The sequence below is a fragment of the Mobula birostris genome, chromosome 5 (assembly GCF_030028105.1).
Source record: "Mobula birostris isolate sMobBir1 chromosome 5, sMobBir1.hap1, whole genome shotgun sequence".
In the NCBI taxonomy this organism is placed as follows: domain Eukaryota; kingdom Metazoa; phylum Chordata; class Chondrichthyes; order Myliobatiformes; family Myliobatidae; genus Mobula; species Mobula birostris.
Window position 1 is genome coordinate 83237422 of NC_092374.1, and position 19480 is coordinate 83256901.

A 19480-nucleotide genomic window follows, 5' to 3' on the forward strand; every position below is an offset into this window, starting at 1 on the left:
TGTGTGTGTGTGTATGTGAGTGTGTGTGTGCGTGTGTGCTCTGTCTGTATATGTGTGTGTCTTGTATGTCTCTGGTGTCTCTGTGTATGTATGTGCATCGGTGTTTCTGTATTTCTGTATGTGTATTGTGTATGTGTTTGTATGTATGTGTGTGTGTGTGTCTGTGTTTCTGTGTATGCATATGTCTGTATTTGTGCGTGCTTGTGTCTGTGTTTCTGAGTGTGTCCGTGTGCATGTGTGTGTCTATGCTTTCGTGTGCGCGTCGTGTATGTTTGTGTCTGAATGTGTGTGTTGTATGTGTGTGTGTGTGTGTGTGTGTGTGTGTGTGTGTGTGTGTGTTGCTGTGTGCGTGACTGTGTATGTCTGTGCGTGTTGCTGTGTTGCTGTGCGTGTGTGTTGTGTCTGTGTGCGTATATTCTGCGTGTCTGTGTTTGCCTATCAGTCGTGTGTGTGTGTGTGTGTGTGTGTGTGTGTGTGTGTGTGTCTGTATCTGTCTGTCTATCTGTCTGTGGCATTGGAGGCAAATATGATAGAGGCGTTTACCGGGAGCTTAGACAGCTACATAGATGTGCAGAAAATGGAGGGATATGGACATTCTGTCGGCAGAATGGATTGTTTCACTTTGGAAATCATTTACTAGTTTAAGTAGTTTATTTATTTAGCGATACGGCAGGAAGTATGCCCTTCCGTCCCTTCGAAGCCTTATTAACTACTCCCTTGGAGGGTCAGACACTCTGAGCCAATAGGCTGGTCCTGGACTTAGTTCCATCTGGCATAATTTACATATTATTATTTATGGTTTTATATTGCTATATTTATACTCTATTCATGGTTGGTGCAACTGTAACGAAACCCAATTTCCCTTGGGATCAATAAAGTATGTCTATCTATCTATCTATCTATTAACCCTAGCCTAATCGTTCTTTCGTTGTGTGCCGTGTCGTGTGACGTGGGCGATCATGGTCTTTCCTTTGTTCACGGCATTTTTTTCTACAGAAGTGGTTTGCCATTGCCTTCTTCCGGACAGTGTCTTTACAAGACGGGTGACCCCAGCCATTATCAATACTCTTCAGAGATTGTCTGCCTGGCGTCAGTGGTCACATAACCAGACTTGTGATATGTACCAGCTGCTCGTACACCACCCACCACCTACTCCCATGGGTTCAAGTGACCCTGATCGAGGGAGGGAGTTTAAGCCCCAGGGTGACCTGCAGGCTAGCGGAGGGAAGGAACTCCTTACACCTCCCTTGGTGTAGACGTAACTCCACATCCCCACCGGAGTCCGAGCAACATCCTTGCCAATTTTGTCTGCTGCTCACTTGGAGACAGTGGCTTGAAGTGGATGCTTGTGTCCGTCTGTATGTGATTGCGTTTGTGTGTGGGGAGAATATGTCCCGGCGCATGTGTAGGCGTGCACGTGTTCGTGTGAGAGCTGCCGTGTCCTGGGAGGCACAGCCCTATGTGTGAACAACAGAGGATTGGAGGGAATTGGAAAATGATTTGGGAGTCGCGGGCGTCAAGGTGGGGAAGCGAGCAATGCGCCTCGACTAGCCAGATTAAAAATCTCATGCTCTATCGACTGAACTAGCTGTCGTGGATCGTGTCAAAGCAACGTTCACTGGACATGGATCTGTGTACAGTATAAGTTTTGTGATGTCACCGTACAACAGCACTGGACATTGGTCAGACCACTCCGGGAATGTTATATGCAATTCCCGTTATCATACTATAGACATCACATTGAACTGGCGAGGGAGCAGAAAGTTTCACATGGGTGACGCTGGGAATTAAATTATAGGGAGAGTCAAAACAGTGAAGCAGCGTTTGTGTGTGTGTGTGTGTGTGTGTGTGTGTGTGTGTGTGGGTGTGGGGGGGGGGGGTAATTGTACCAATGCCCAGGAATGGAGAAATCTACAAAATATGGTGGACAGAGACCAGCCCATCACTGACAAACTCTCCCCACCATTGAGCACATCTACTAGTAGCGCTGACACAAGAAATCAGCAAGTATTATCAAGGACCCCACCATCCAGGCCACGCTCTCTTCTCGCTGCTGCCATCGGGGAGCAGGTACAGGAGCCTTAGGCCCGACGCCACCAGGTTCAGGAACAGTTATTACTCTGCAAGCCTCAGGCTCGAGATCCAGTCTTCACTCACCTTGACTCTGACCTGATTCCAAAACCTACAGACTCACTTTGAAGGACTGCGCCACTCATTATTTCAGAAAAAAATACTTACGTCATTGCATAAATTGTCTTCTTTGGCATATTAGTTGTTTGTCAGGTTTTGATTAAGTATAGTTTTTTTCAGAAATTATATTGTATTTCCTTATTTTCCTTTAAATATCTGCAAGTAAATGAATCTAACTTTGTCTATTTGACAAACGACGTTTTTGTGCCGAGAACTTTCATCTGGAGAAGATGTATAGAGGGGAGCTAGCCGGTAAAAAGAGGTAGACGGAAGAAGTTCAAAAGAACAACGCCCAACGTGGGGCTCGAACCCACGACCCTGAGATTAAGAGTCTCATGCTCTGCCGACTGAGCTAGCCGGGCTCCGAAAGGACCTCACTTCTTTGCATCCTTGTCGCAAAGTTGGGGGCAAAATTGATTCAATACCCTTTGCATATAGTCTACAGCAGACTAAAGCCAATAGATGCGTCCTGGAGACTATATTGACTGGTTGCATCACAGCCTGGTATGGAACCACAAAATCCCCTTGAATGGAAACCCTACAAAAGTTACTGGGTACAGTCCAGTCCATCACTAGGATACAGGGTGAGGGCTAGAACATGGACACGAAAACCAAGAACTCGGAACAGGACTGGACAGGAGAGCTAGGAGCCAGGGCTTGGGCTCCGAGCCAGAGACTGGACAAGGAACTAGAACCTTGGTCTTGCTCTGGCTCAGACCCCAGAACTAGGCAAGGACGTGATTTGGCTGGCTGGCAGGACGAGGCTGGAGAACAGAGACTTGAGGCGAGGCTGGAGACTAGAGGCTTGTGGTGAGGCTTGAGACTAGAGGCTTGAGGCTTGGGGTCTTGAAGCTCCTCCTGGGCAGAGTGCGGTACTCCTGGGCAGGGCGCGGATCACCTGGGCAGGGCGCGGATCTCCACCCGACGGAGGCACGGGACAGGAAGGGACAGAACCAACTGTAGGGCAACGGCAAGACGGCCTGGCTTACCCGATGGAGGTAAGAGACAGGAAGGGACAGAACCAACCGTAGGGTAACGGCAATACGGCCTGGCTTACCCGACGGAGGCAAGGGGCAGGAAGGGACAGAACGAACCATAGGGTAACAGCAAGACGGCCTGACTTACCCGGTGGAGGCAAGGGACAGGAAGGGAGCTAGGTACAGGGTGGCTCCAGGACAAGACTTCAAGCGAGACGAAGCAAGCGTTAACAGCAAGACAAGACAAGGCTTCAGGCAATGCAAGGCAAGTCAAGAACTTCAGACGAGGCAGGAGTTACCGGCAAGACAAGGCAAGGCTTCAGGCAATGCAAGGCAAGACAAGAACTTACGGCGAGGCGAGAGTTACCAGCAAGACAAGGCAGGGCTTCAGGCGGGGAAACAGAAGGCAGGGGAAGGGAGACAAGGAGTAAGGACAAGAACAATCCAGCAGCCACGCCCTGATCTCTGGAGGTATTTATGCAGCCAGCCCCAACGAGAATCAGCTGCCTCAATTAGTGCTCAACAGGAACAGAAACAGGGTAGACAGGAAAACCTGGAGCAAGGGTCGATGGATCAGACCGTGAACTGGAATGCGGACTTCACAGACTGGACCATGGCAAGATAGTGTGGAAGGTGTTAGAGTGAGTTTTTTGGGTAGAATAGTAGATGATTTGTTTACACTTAAATTACTTTGGCCACCAGACTTCTATTTGACAAAGTACTGCAGATTGAGACCACAACAATGCGCTTCCTAAAAAGGTGTGAATAGCAGATGCTTCTGGCGCCGTAGTTTGACCAGATGCTGTAGTTTCGAAAACAATATTATCTATACTTTATAAATATTAATTGTCTTCTATATTAGCACGTGAAATGCCAATAAACGTATTGTGGGTTTAACTTGCATTCCTAAAGGCTGTGTATACCAACCCAGACATGTTGGCGTCGGAAGGAAAGGATGAAGTCAGAAGGTGTGATGTTTTGTATGCAGCTTCAAAAGGAAGCATTGTCTATGCATTGTCCATACTTCTTCAAGTTGCGATTACCTTTGTGTTTAGCATATGAATATCGAGCCCACATTGGGCTAGCAGACCTTTCTAACGAAAGCGTCACCGTCCGTATGATGCCTGCTGTACCTTGTTGTGTCGAATACAGAAGCTGCTTTGTATCCACCAGTGACTCTGTCTCTCCACTGATTTCATCCACCCTACAACAGAGGGCTGTCAGAGGTTACAATGGGATATTGATAGGATGCAAAACTGGGCTGAGAAGTAACAGATGGATTTCAACCCAGATAAGTGTGAGGTGGTTCATTTTGGTAGGTCAAATATGATGGCAGATATAGTATTAATGGTAAAACTCTTGGCAGTGTGGAGGATCAGAGGGATCTTGGGGTCCAAGTCCATAGGACACTCAAAGCAGATAGGCAAGTTGACTCTGTGGTTAAGAAAGCATACAGTGCATTGGCCTTTATCAATCGTGGGATTGAGTTTTAGAGCTGAGAGGTTATGTTGCAGCTATATCGGACCCTGGTCAGACCCCACTTGGAGTACTGTGCTCAGTTCTAATCACCTCACTATAGGAAGGACAATGGAAACCATAGAAAGGGTGCAGAGGAGATTTACAAGCATCTTGCCTGGATTGGGGAGCATGCCTTAGGAGAAGAGGTTGAGTGAACTAGGCCTTTTCTCCTTGGAGCGACGGAGGATGAGAGGTGACTTGATAGAGGTGTACAAGATAATGAGAGGTATCGATCGTGTGAGTAGTCAGAGGCTTTTCCCCAGGGCTGAAATGGCTAGCACGAGAAGGCATAGTTTTAAAGTGCTTGGATGTAGGTACAGAGGGGATGTCAGGGGTAAGTTTTTCTTTATGCAGAGAGTGCTGAGTGCGTGGAACAGGCTGCAGTCAACCGTGGTGGAGGCAGAAAGGACTGGGTCTTTTCAGAGACTCCTAGATGGCTACATGGAGCTTAGAAAAATAGAGAGCTATGGGTAAAGCCTAGGTAGTTCTAAGGTAGGGAAATGTTCGGCATAGCTTTTTGGGCCGACGGGCCAGTATTGTACTCTAGGTTTTCTATGTTTCTATGTTTCTAGTTCCAGCACCCAAAGAACATGCCCCACCACGCCCAGTGTCTATAGACCAGTGGCACCGACCACACATGTTATGAAATCATTAGAAACACTGGTCCTGACACACCTGCGGACCATCGCAAGCCCATCACTGGTCCCCTGCAGTTTGCTTACCAACCACACATTGGAGTTGAGGATGCCATTATCTTCCTGCTTCAACGGGCTTACACCCATGTGGATGAGCCAGGCAGCTCTGTGAGAATCATGTTCTTTCATTTCTCCAGTGTTTTTAACACCATACGATCTGTTTACGACGGAGTAAACTCACGGAGATGCAGGTGGATACTCCATGATGTCCTGGATTACAGACCACGTGTCCAGGCGACCACAGAATGTGAGACTGCAGAGGTCTCAGCCCGAAATGTCGACTGTGCTTCTTCCTATGGATGTTGTCTGGCCTGCTGCGTTCCGCCAGCATTTTGTGTGTGTAACAATATTTCAAACAACAGGAATTCTGCAGATGCCGGAAATTCAAGCAACACACGTCAAAGTTGCTGGTGAACGCAGCAGGCCAGGCAGCATCTCTAGGAAGAGGTACAGTCGACATTTCGGGCCGAGACCCTTCGTTAGGACTAACTGAAGGAAGAGCTAGTAAGAGATTTGAAAGTGGGAGGGGGGGAGTGGGAGATCCAAAATGATAGGAGAAGACAGGAGGGGGAGGGATGGAGCCAAGAGCTGGACTGGTGATAGGCAAAAGGGATATGAGAGGATCATGGGACAGGAGGTCCGGGGAGAAAGACGGGGTGAGGGGGCGGAAACCAGAGGATGGACAAGGGGTATAGTCAGAGGGACAGAGGGAGAAAAAGGAAAGTGAGAGAAAGAATGTGTGTATATAAATAAATAACGGATGGGGTATGAGGCGGAGGTGGAGCATTAGCGGAAGTTAGAGAAGTCGATGTTCATGCCATCAGGTTGGAGGCTACCCAGACGGAATATAAGGTGTTGTTCCTCCAACCTGAGTGTGGCTTCATCTTTACAGTAGAGGAGGCCGTGGATAGACATGTCAGAATGGGAATGGGATGTGGAATTAAAATGTGTGGCCACTGGGAGATCCTGCTTTCTCTGGCGGACAGAGCGTAGGTGTTCAGCAAAACGATCTCCTAGTTTGCGTCGGGTCTCGCCAATATATAGGACACATCGGGAGCACCGGACGCAGTATCACCCCAGCCGACTCACAGGTGAAGTGTCGCCTCACCTGGAAGGACTGTCTGGGGCCCTGAATGGTGGTAAGGGAGGAAGTGTAAGGGCATGTGTAGCACTTGTTCCGCTTACAAGGATAAGTGCCGGGAGGGAGATCAGTGGGGAGGGATTGGGGGTGGGGGTGGGGACGAATGGACAAGGGAGTCGCGTAGGGAGCGATTCCTGCAGAAAGCAGAGAGAGGCGGGGAGGGAAAGATGTGCTTTGTGATGGAATCCCGTTGGAGGTGGCGGAAATTACGGAGAATAATATGTTGGACGCGGAGGCTGGTGAGGTTTTAGGTTGCTGCGTTCACCAGCAACTTTGATGTGTGTTGCAACAATAATTTCATTCGGGATAAACAGTTTTATCTTATCCTATCTAAAACAAAGGGAACCCTGGCTATTTTTTGGATTTTTTTTTTTGTTGTTCTTCAGGAGTTGCTCCAAATAAGCGGCTGCCCCGATCATCCAATGGCACAATTAACCGGAATCCACGGTGGTAGTTTTAATCTATTCGAAGTTAAAGGAAGTTGCTCTCAACGCGGGGCTCGAACCTACATCCCTCAGATTAAGAGTCTCTAGCTGACTGTGCCAGAAGGCGGCATGCAACGTCGGTGGTCAATAATCAAAACCAGATTTCATATCACCGACGTGCGTCGTGAAACTTATTAACTTTACGGCAGTAATACAATGGAATATATGATAAATAAATATAGAGAAAAAACGGAGTTACATTAAGTACAGGAGACCATAAGATATACGACCAGAAATAGACCATTCGGCCCGAGTCTGTTCCGCCATTCAATCATGGGCTGATACAATTCTTCCAGTCATCCCCACTCCCCTGTTTTTAACCCAGACCCTTTGATGCCCTGGCATGTACAATATATCTATTAAATAGTTACATTAAAATAAGTACTGCAAAATAACAGAAATAAAAACAGCAGTGAGGTAGTGTTCGTGGGTTCAATGTCCATTTAGCAATCGGATGGCAGAGGGGAAGAAGCTGTTCCTGAATCGCTGAGTGTGTGCCTTCAGGCTTCTGTACCTCCTCGACGGTAACATTATGAAGAGAACATGTCCTGGGTGGCGGGGATTCTTAATCATGGTCGCCGCATTCCTAATACACCGCTCCTTGAAGAGTCCTTGGATACTGTGGAGGCTAGAAACCATGATAGAGCTGACTAATTTTACAAATTTCTGCAACTTATCACGATCCTATGCAGTAGCTAACCCCCCCCCCACCCCCAACACCAGACAGTGATGCAGCCAGTCAGAATGCTCTCCACGGTACATTTGTAAAAGTGCGTTTGTAGAAGTTTTCGACTGTTTTAGTTGACAAACCATATCTCCTCAAACGCCTAATCAAATATAGCCGCTGATTCGCCTTCTTTACAGCTGCATCAATATGTTGGGTCCAGGTCAGGTCCTCTGAGATATTGACACCCAGGAACTTGAAATTGCTCACTCTCTCCACTTCTGATCCGTCTATGAGGATTGGTTTTGCGTTCCCTCGCCTTATCCTTTCTGAAGTCCACAATCAGCCCTTTGGTCTTGCTGATGTTGAGAGCAAGGTTGTTGCTACGACACCACTCGACGAAATGGTTTACGTCGCTCCTGTACGCCCTTTAGTCACCAGCTGAAATTCTGCCAATAATGTTTCTATCATCAGCAAATTTATAGATGCCAGCATTTCGATGCAACGTTCACCGCAGATGCATCTGTGTACAAGTGTTGTGACGACATTGGTCAGACAGCACCGGGAATGTTACGTCCAATTCCCGTTGTCATACTATAGACATTACGTCATTGAACTGTAGAGGGAGCAGAGCGTTTCACGAGGTGTCGCTGTGACTGGAGGACTTGAATTCTGGGGAGAGTCCGGATGGTCTGGAGTCAGGATGCTGCCGAAATGGAACCCGGAAGAAACAAAAGTGGTCAAACTGCATCTGTTGGGGGGTAACTGTACCAATGCTGAGGAATGGAGAGATCTACCAAAAAGTGGTGGACACAGACCAGTCGATCACAGACAAAACCCTCCCCACCATTGAACACATCTACAAATAGCGCTGCCACAAGGAATCAGCAAGTATCATCAAGGACCCCACCACCCAGGCCATGCTCTCTTGTCGCTGCCCCCACGCCACCAGGTTCAGGAAGAGTTGTTACCCTGCAAGCATCAGGCTCCTGATTCTTCAGCAACTATCAGTGTGGATAACTTCACTCACCCCAACGCTGACCTGATTCCAAAACCTACAGGCTCACTTTCAACGACTCCAAGTTCTCAGCATTATTTATTTATTTGCAAAAGTTGTCTTTTTGCATATTGGTTTAGTGACCGTCTTTGGTTATGTACAGTTTATCATAAATTGTATTATATTTCTTTCTTATTTTCCCGAAAATGCATGCAATAAAATGAATCTCAGGGGAGTATACGGTGACATATACGTATTGCAGTATCGCAATAAAATCACGTTTTTGGTCGAGGAAAGTTAGGTAGGCGGGCGATAGCCGGGATTTTCCGCAGAGGCAGTCAAAGAAAGCATCGCCCAACGTGGGGCTCGAACCCACGACCCTGAGATTAAGAGTCTCATGCTCTACCGACTGAGCTAGCCGGGCTCCGAAAGGTCCTCACTTCTTTGCATCCTTGTCGCAAAGTTGGGGGCAAAATTGATTAAGTACCCTTTGCTTATAGTCTACAGCTGACCAAAGCCTATAGATGCGTCCTGGAGATTATATTGACTGGTTGCACCACAGCCTGGTATGGAACTACAAAATGCCCTTCAATGCAAACCCTACAAAAGTTACTGGATACAGTCCAGACCATCACTGGTAAAATCCTACCTCCAGTGAGCACACCTGCGAGGAGTGCTGTCGCAGGGAAGCAGCATCCATCAGCAGAGACACCCCTCCCCACCCCACCATCGAATCCATGCTTTCTTCTTGCTGCTGCCATCAGGAAGAAGTAACAGGAACCTCAAGGCCCACATCACCGGGTTCAGGAACAGTTAGTACTCCACAACCGTAAACCGTAAATCAGAACCGATTCCACAACCGAAAGATTCAATTTCAAGGACACTTCATCTCACCTTCTCGATATTTATAGTTTATTTTTTTTTCTCTTTTTATATTTGCATAGTTTGCTGACTTTTGCACATTGGTTGTTGGTCGGTCTGTGCTGTGTGCGGTTTTTCACTGACTCCGTTGTGTTTCTTTCTATTTACGGTGACTGCCTGCAAGGAAACTTTGGAGCCGAACGCACTAAGGCTCGCCGCACTGGTTCGCAGGGCTCATGACAGAGTGTGAGAGACAGAGTTTGTGTGCGATGTGAGAAGGTATCGGAGTGTTTCTGTCTTTGTGGATGAACGGACTGAGAAGGTGTAAACAAGAGGCACATTTGACAGGAGACGCTGGAATCTGGAACAACGCGCTAAATGCAGGAGGAACTCAGCCATCTGTGGAGAAAAATCAGCGTTGACGCATTTCCGCATTTTGAGCGCACGCAGCCGTACGCAGACAACACTCACGCGCACGCGCGCGCACACACTCACGTGCTTCAAGTGTATCTACGGATTTGTCCTCAGTTATTCAGTGGGCCAGGTAATTTGTGATGACTCCAGACTGGGCGTTCAGTGGACAGCGAGGAAGGCTATCATGACTTGTAGCTGAATCTGGACCTACTGGAAAAATGGGATGAAAATCATAGATGCAATTCAATGCAGACAAGTGCGAGGTGTTGACCTTTGTTATGACCAACCAGGGCAGGTCTAACACAGTGAACGGTAGGGCACTGAGGAGTGTGGCAGAATAAGTGGATCTGGAAAGAGAGGTCCATAATTCATTGAAAGTAGCGGCGCAGGTAACTAATGTCATTAAGAATGCTTTTGGCATTCATAAATCAAAGTATTGAGTACGGCAGCTGCGATGTTATATTGAAGTTGTATACGACGTTGGTGAGGCCTAATTTAGAGTATTGCATACAGTTTTAGTCACCTACCTACAGGAAAGACGTAAATAAAGTTGAAAGAGTGCAGAGAAAATTTATAAGGCCGCTAACACGAGGAATTCTGCAGATGCTGGAAATTCAAGCAACACACATCAAATTTGCTGGTGAACGCAGCAGGCCAGGCAGCATCTATAGGAAGAGGCACAATCGACGTTTCCGGCCGAGGCCCTTTGTCAGGACTAACTGAAGGAAGAACTAGTAAGAGATTTGAAAGTGGGAGGGGGAGGGGGAGATCCAAAATGATAGGAGAAGACAGGAGGGGGATGGATGGAGCCAAGACCTGGACAGGTGATTGGCAAAAGAGGTATGAGAGGATCATGGGAGAGGAGGCCCAGGGAGAAGGACAAGTGGGGGGGGGGGTGGAAACCCAGAGGATGGTCAAGGGGTATAGTCAGAGGGACAGAGGGAGAAAAAGGAGACAGAGAGAAAGAATGTGTGTATAAAAATCAATAACGGATGGGGTACGACAGGGAGTTGGGGCATTAGCGGAAGTTAGAGAAGTCAATGTTCATGCCATCAGGTTGGAGGCTACCCAGATGGAATATAAGGTGTTGTTCCTCCAACCTGAGTGTGGCTTCATCTTTACAGTAGAGGAGGCCGTGGATAGACATATAAGAATGGGAATGGGATGTGGAATTAAAATGTGTCGCCACTGGGAGATCCTGCCTTCTCTGGCGGACAGAGCGTAGGTGTTCAGCAAAACGATCTCCCAGTCTGCGTCGGGTCTCGCCAATATATAGGACACATCGGAAGCACCGGACGCAGTATATCACCCCAGCCGACTCACAGGTGAAGTGTCGCCTCACCTGGAAGGACTGTCTGGGGCCCTGAATGGTGGTCAGGAGGAAGTGTAAGGGCATGTGTAGCACTTGTTCCGCTTACAAGGATAATTGCCAGGAGGGAGATCACATGTAATAAACCGGAGGTGATTGGAGAGACTGAGGTGAAGGAACCCTTAGGAGGCAGTGATCATAACATGATTGAGTTCACCGTGAAATTAGAAAAAGAGAAGCCGAAATCTGATGTGTCGGTGTTTCAGTGGAGTAATGGAAATTACAGTGGCATGAGAGAGGAATTGGCCAAAGTTGACTGGAAAGAGACACTGGCGGGAAAGACGGCAGAGCAGCAGTGGCTGGAGTTTATGCGAGAAATGAGGAATGTGCAAGACAGGTATATTCCAAAAAAGAAGAAATTTTCGAGTGGAAAAAGGATGCAACCGTGGTTGACAAGGGAAGTCAAAGCCAAAGTTAAAACAAAGGAGAGGGCATACAAGGAAGCAAAAATTAGTGCGAAGACAGAGGATTGGGAAGTTTTTATAACCTTACAAAAGGAAACCAAGAAGGTCATTAAGACAGAAAAGATTAACAAGATAAGAGCCCATGGAATTACAGGAAAGTTACATCCCTGGATAGAGCGTTGGCTGATTGGCAGGAAACAGGGAGTGGGAATAAAGGGATCCTATTCTGGTTGGCTGCCGGTTACCAGTGGTGTTCCACAGGGATCAGTGTTGGGGCCGCTTCTTTTTACATTGTACATAAACGATTTGGATTATGGAATAGATGGCTTTGTGGCTAAGTTTGCTGACGTTACGAAGATAGGTGGAGGGGCCGGTAGTGCTGAGGAAATGGAGAGTCTGCAGAGAGACTTGGATAGATTGGAAGAATGGGCAGAGAAGTGGCAAACGAAGTACAATGTTGGAAAGTGTATGGTTATGCACATTGGCAGAAGAAATAAATGGGCAGACTATTATTTAAATGGGGAAAGAATTCAAAGTTCTGAGATGCAACGGGACTTGCGAGTCCTTGTACAGGATTCCCTTACAGTTAACCTCCAGGTTGAGTCAGTAGTGAAGAAGGCGAATGCAATGTTGGCATTCATTTCTAGAAGAATAGAGTATAGGAGCAGGGATGTGATGTTGAGGCTCTATAAGGTGCTGGTGAGACCTCACTTGGAGTACTGTGGGCAGTTTTGGTCTCCTTATTTAAGAAAGGATGTGCTGACGTTGGAGAGGGTACAGAGAAGATTCACTAGAATGATTCCGGGAATGAGAGGGTTAACATATGAGGAACGTTTGTCCGCTCTTGGACTGTGTTCCTTGGAGTTTAGAAGAATGAGGGGAGACCTCAGAAAAACATTCCGAATGTTAAAAGGCATGGACAGAGTGGATGTGGCAAAGATGTTTCCCATGATGGGGGAGTCTAGTACGAGAGGACATGACTTCAGGATTGAAGGGCGCCCATTCAGAACAGAAATGCGAAGAAATTTTTTTAGTCAGAAGGTGGTGAATCTATGGAATTTGTTGCCACGGGCAGCAGTGGAGGCCAAGTCATTGGGTGTATTTAAGGCAGAGATTGATAGGTATCAGAGTAGCCAGGGCATCAAAGGTTATGGTGAGAAGGTGGGGCAGTGGGACTAAATAGGATAAAATGGATCAGCTCATGATAAAATGGCGGAGCAGACTCGATGGGCCGAATGGCCTACATCTGCTTCTTTGTCTTATGGTCTTATGGTCACCCTGCCCTCAAGCTTACCAGGTAACTTTGCGTCCAACTTCCACCCTGCCCTCAAGTTTAGCTGGTCCATTTCCAACACCTCCCTCCCCTTTCTACATCTTTCTGTCTCTGTCTCTGGAGACAGCTTATCTACTGATGTCTATTATAAGCCTACTGACTCTCACAGCTATCCGGACTATTCCTCTACTCACACTGTCCCTTGCAAAAATGACATCCCCTTCTCGCAATTCCTCCGTCTCCGCCGCATCTGCTTCCGGATGAGGCTTTTCATTCCAGGACGAGGGAGATGTCCTCCTTTTTTAAGGAAAGGGGTTTCCCTTCCTCCACCATCAACTCTGCTCTCAAACGCATATCCCCCATTTCACACACATCTGCTCTCACTTCATCCTCCCGTTATGCCACTAGGAATACGGTTCTCCTGGTCCTCTCCTACCACCCCACCAGCCTCCAGGTCCAACATATTATTCTCCGTATCTTCCGCCTCCTCCCACGGGATCCCACCACTAAGCACATCTTTCCCTCCCCCCCCCTCTTTCCGCAGGGATCGCTCCCTACGCGACTTCCTTGTCCATTCGTTCCCGCCCCCCCCCCCAATCCCTCCCCACTGATCTCCCTCCTGGCACTTATCCTTGTAAGCGGAACAAATGCTACACATGCCATTATACATCCTCCCTTACCACCATTCAGGGCCCCAGACAGTCCTTCCAGGTGAGGTAACACTTCACCTGTGAGTCGGCTGGGGTGATATACTGCATCCGGTGCTCCCAATGTGGCCTTTTATATATTGGCAAGACCCGACGCAGACTGGGAGATCATTTTGCTGAACACCTACGCTCTGTCCGCCACGGAAAGCAGGATTTCCCGTGGCCACACATTTTAATTCCACATCCCATTCCCATTCTGGCATGTCTATCCACGGCCTCCTCTACTGTAAAGATGAAGCCACACTCAGGTTGGAGGAACAACACCTTATATTCCGTCTGCGTAGCCTCCAACCTGATGGCATGAACGTTGATTTCTCTAACTTCCGCTAATGCCCCACCTCCCCCTCGTACCCCATCCGTTATTTATTTTTATACACACATTCTTTCTCTCACTCCACTTTTTCTCCCTCTGTCCCTCTGACTATATCGCTTGCCCATCCTCTGGGTTTTTCCCCCCTCAACCTTTTCCTTCTCCCTAGGCCTCCTGTCCCATGATCCTCTCATATCCCCTTTGCCAATCACCTGTCCAGCTCTTGGCTCCATCCCTCCCCCTCTTGTCTTCTCCTATCATTTTGGATTTTCCCCTCCCCCACCCACTTTCAAATCTCTTACTAGCTCTTCCTTCAGTTAGTCCTGATGAAGGCTCTCGGCCCGAAACGTCGACTGTCCCTCTTCCTGGAGATGCTGCCTGGCCTGCTGCGTTCACCAGCAACTCTGATGTGTGTTGCTTATAAGGACGCTGCCGGGTCTGGAGGACCTGAGTTATAGGGAAATGTTCAGTAGGTTAGGATTTTATTCCCTGGATCGTAGGAGATTGAGGGAGATTTGATAGAGGTATACAAAATTATGAAAGATATTGATAGGCTAAGTACAAGCAGTTTATTTCCACTGAGGTCAGGTGGGACTGCACCTAACGGTAATTGGTTAAGGGTGAAAGGTGAAAAGTTTAAGGGGAACGTGAGGGAAAACGTCTTCACTCAGACGTTCATGAGAGTGTGGAACGAGCTGCCAGCGCAATGGTGATTGCGAGCTCAATTTCAACATTCACGAGAAGTTTGGATAGGTGCCTGGGTGGCAAGGGTATGGAGGGCTATGGTCTGAATGCAGGTCGATTGGATTAAGCAAATTAAGTAGATCAGAGCGGACTAGTGGGGCTTAAGGACCTAGTTCCGTGCTGTACTTGTCTATGACTCTGTAAGGACACACGACTGACGTTAGTTAGAAACTGATCGACGTCTCCTGCCCCAATTAAGCGGTGTGCGCTACTCGGCTGGATTCATCTTTCAATGCATCTTTAATCTGAACCTCAGCCTGGAGAGGTTCCCTGTGCTGTGAAAAACATCCTGCCTAGTTACTTCAGTGGTTGGTATGTTGATGGAGAAGATCCTGAGAGGGAAGATTTATGGACATTTGAAGAGGCATAATATGATTAGGAATAGACAGCATGGCTTTGTCAAAGGCAGCTCGAGCCTTACGAACCTGATTGAGTTTTTTTCAGAATGTGACTAAAGACATTGATGAAGGTAGAACCATAGATGTAGTGTATATGGACTTTAGCAAGACATTTGATAAGGTACTCCATGCAAGGCTTATTGGGAAAGTAAGGAGACATGGGATCCAAGGGGCATTGATTTATGGATCCAGAACTGGCTTGGCCACAGAAGGTAAAGAGTGGGTGTAGGTGGGTCATATTCTGCATGGAGGCCGGTGACCAGTTGTGTGCCTCAGAGATCTATTCTGGGACCTCTACTCTGTGATTTTTATAAATGACCTGGATGAGGAAGTGGAGGGGACGGGTTAGTAAATTTGCTGATGACACAAAGGTTGTGTGTGTTGTGGATAGTGTGGCGGGCTGTCAGAGGTTACACCTGGACATTGATAGAATGCAAAACTGGGCTGAGAAGTGGCAGGTGGAGTTCCAGACAGATAAGTGTGAGGTAGTTCATTTTGATAGGTCAAATATGATGGCAGAATATAGTATTAATGGTAAGACTCTTGGCAGTGTGGAGGATCAAAGGGATCTTGGGGTCCGAGTCCATAGGACACTCAAAGCTGCTGTGCAGGTTGACTCTGTGGTTAAGAAGGCATATGGTGCATTGGCCTTCATCAATCGTGGGATTGAATCTAAGAGCCGAGAGGTAATGTTGCAGCTATATAGGACCCTGCTTCAGACCCCACTTGGAGTACTGTACTCAATTCTGATCACCTCACTATAGGAAGGACAATGGAAATCATAGAAAGGGTGCAGAGGAGATTTACAAGGATGTTGCCTGGATTGGGGAGTGTGCCTTATGAGAACAGGTTGAGTGAACTCGAACTTTTCTCCTTGGAGTGACGGAGGATGTGGGGTGACTTGATAGAGGTGTAAGATAGAGGTACCTATCATGTGGATAGTCAGAGGCTTTTCCCCAGGGCTGAAATGGCAAGCACGAGAGGGCATAGTTATAAGGTGCTTGGAAGTAGGTACAGAGGAGATAGCAGGGGTAAGTTGTTGTTTGTTTGTTTTTTTTTTAAACGCAGAGAGTGGTGAGTCCGTGGAAAGGGCTGCCAGCGGCGGTGATGGAGACGCAAACGATAGGGTCTTTTAAGAGACTCCTGGATGGCGACATGGAGCTTAGAAAAATAGAGGGCTATGGGTAACCCTTAGGTAGTTTTAAGGTAGGAATATGTTCGGCAGAGCTTTGTGGGCCGAAGAGTCTGTATTGTGCTGAATGTTTTCTAGGTTTCCATCTTTCCAGTTCCAGCACCCAAGGTGACACGCCCCACCATGCCCACTGTCTATAGAGCAGTGGCACTGACCTCACATGTTATGAAATCATTAGAAAGCTGATCCTGACACATCTCCGGACCATCGCAAGACCATCACTGTCCCCTGCAGTTCGCCACACATTGGAGTGTAGGACGCCATTATCTTCCTGCTTCAACGGGCTTATACCCATCTGGATGAGCCAGGCAGCTCTGTGAGAATCATGTTCTATGATTTCTCCAGTGGTTTTAACACCATACGATGTGCTTTACGATGGAGTAAGCTCACGGAGATGCAAGTGGATGCCCCACCAGTGTCCTGGGTTACAGACTACCTGTCCAGACCGCCACAGAATGTGAGATTGCAGAGCTGTGTATCAGACACTGTGGTCAGCAGTACAGGAGCACCTCAGGGACTATCATGCCCCCCTTCATATTCATTTGACTATACCTCGGACTTCAGATCCAACTCGGAGTCCTGCCACCTGCAGAGGTTTTTAGACGATTCGGCCGTTGTGGGCTGTATCATCCGGGGTCAGGAGGCTGAGTAGAGAAGAGTGGTGGACAACTTTGTTGAGTGGTGTGGGCTGAATCGCCTGCACCTCAACATCACTAAGACAAAGGAGTTGGTGGTTGACTTCAGGAAGGTGAAAACATCCTGCATTCCCATCTCCATTAAGGGAACGGATGTGGATGTCGTCCGGCAGTCCAAGTACCTGGGAACTTAGCTGGACAATAAACTGGACTCAACTAAAATTACAGAGGCTCTGGATAAGAAGGAACAGCGCCTGCTGTACTTCCTGAGGATGTCACAATGGGGGGTGGTGGGGGGGGGCGGTTGGAACTGAACCAAGTGCAAGACACAGACACTGAAGTACTAGGAACAGGACATGACTAGAGTAGGGACGTGACAGGATACAGACAAGGAGCAGGGACAAGAACACAGACCTGGGCTAGGACATGGACTAGACAGGGAACCCGGACTAGGAACCATGAACTAGGAGCCTGGGCTTGGGAAAGCGGGAACCTGGACTAGGAACCATGAACTAGGAGCCTGGGCTTGGGAAAGTGGGAACCCGGACTAGGAACCATGAACTAGGAGCCTGGGCTTGGGAAAGTGGGAACCCGGACTAGGAACCATGGTCTTAAGGCTTGAGGCTGCACGCTGGAGTCTTGAAATGTGGAAGCTGATAACCTGGAGGCTGGAGCTAGGAGACAGACAGGGAACTGAACATCAACATAGAGCCGGGACTTATCTTTCGAAAAGCCGGGACTCATCTTGATCTCCACACCAAGGTAGGACATGGCCATCCGTCGGGTAACGGCAAAACGGCCGGTCTTACCCATCAGAAGCAAAGGCATGGTAAGACAGATCCCCCCTCAGGGCAATGGCAGAACGGCCTGACTTATTCCAGGGAAGCGAGGACAAGACAGGAGAAATCCCCCGGCAGGGCAACGGTTGAATGGCCTGACTTATTCCAGGGAGGCGAAGACAAGACAGGACAGATCCCCCTGCAGGGCAACGGCAGAACGGCCTGACTTACCCCACGGAGGCGAGGACAAGAAGAGACAAACACCGAAGAAAGACAGACAGTTCCTTCTCTGCATCGGAGTTGCTCTGAGTCGCGGTTACGGCCAGCAACCTCAGCTGGCTACGGAAACAGCCGAATCCCTACTTAGCTCGGAGTGGCTGAAGACCACTCAGCTGGCCCGGGAAACGGCCGAATCCATACCGCAAAGACACCTCCGACTACTGACAGCAAGGCTCCATGAAGCAATAACGCGGTCAAAAGATGGCAATTGGCCAGTCTAGCCTTCCACCAGCAGGTCGCTCCCAGGGGATCTTGACAAGACAAACCAGCAGCTTACACTCAACCCCGAGGCTATTTATATTCCAAGCCCCAAGATGGGAATCAGCTGCCTGTGATTAACCCAACCAGAAAAAGGGACAGCTGGAAGACCCGGAGTCGTGTCCACGGAGTAGACCGTGAACTGGAATGTGGACTTCACGGACCGGAGCATGACAGAGGAGGCTCGGGTCATTCAACGTCTGCGACCAGCATTCTCCTCTACTCTGTAAACTGTTGGGACAGCAGGGTGGGGCTGCTGACGCCAAGAAAATCAATAATTTCGTCAGGAAGGATGGTTCTGTTCTGGGGGTGGAGCTGGATTCCCTGGTGGTTATGTCTGAGAGGAGGACGCTGCAGAAACTATGGATCATTATGGACAATCCCTCTCCCACCCTCCATGACATACATACTGGACAAACAGTGGACCGCCTTTAGTAACAGACTGATACCACCGAGTAACACCACTGAACGTCACAGGAGATCCTTTCTCCCTGTGGCTAGAAGATTCTACAACTCTTTCTTCTTAAATACATAGCTATCTGGTTTCGATGCACATCTGTATGTTGCACTATTACTGTTTAATGCACAATGATCTTTTTTCTTACCTCAATGCTTACATTTTGCATTTTAAAGTAAATATTTCTGATTGAGCAAACTTGCAACAATAACTTCCTTCGGGACAAACAAAGTTTTACATTATCCTATCTTCAACAAGGGCTACCCCGACTATTTTCTGGATTTTTTTTTGTTCTTTAGGAGTTGCTCCAAATAAGCGGCTGCCCCGATTATCCAACGGCACAATTAACCGGAATCCATGGTAGTTTGAATCCACTCGAACTTAAAGAAAGTTGCTCTCAACGCGGGGCTCGAACCTACATCCCTAAGATTAAGAGTCTCATCGCCACCAATGAACTAGCTGACTGTGCCAGAAGGCGGCATGCAACGTCGGTGGTCAATAATCAAAACCAGATTTCATATCACCGACGTGCGTCGTGAAATTTATTAACTTTACGGCAGCAATACAATGAAATATATGATAAATAAATATAGAGAAAAACGGAGTTACATTAAGCACATGAGACCAGAAGATATAGTAGCAGAAGTAGGACATTCGGCCCATCAAGTCTGTTCCGCCATGGACTGATCCAATTCTTCCACTCATCCCCACTCCCCTGCCTTTACCCCATACC

At 48.0% G+C, this 19480-nt stretch overlaps 2 non-coding genes across 2 annotated transcripts; both read right to left on the minus strand.

Annotated features, from left to right (window-relative positions):
* Positions 1-2479: 2479 nt before the first annotated feature.
* Positions 2480-2552, minus strand: trnak-cuu (transfer RNA lysine (anticodon CUU)). The gene has a single exon. It is a non-coding gene; the product is annotated as a tRNA-Lys (tRNA).
* A 6466-nt stretch (positions 2553-9018) lies between these two features.
* trnak-cuu (transfer RNA lysine (anticodon CUU)) lies at positions 9019-9091 on the minus strand. The gene has a single exon. It is a non-coding gene; the product is annotated as a tRNA-Lys (tRNA).
* Between the last annotated feature and the right edge of the window lie 10389 nt (positions 9092-19480).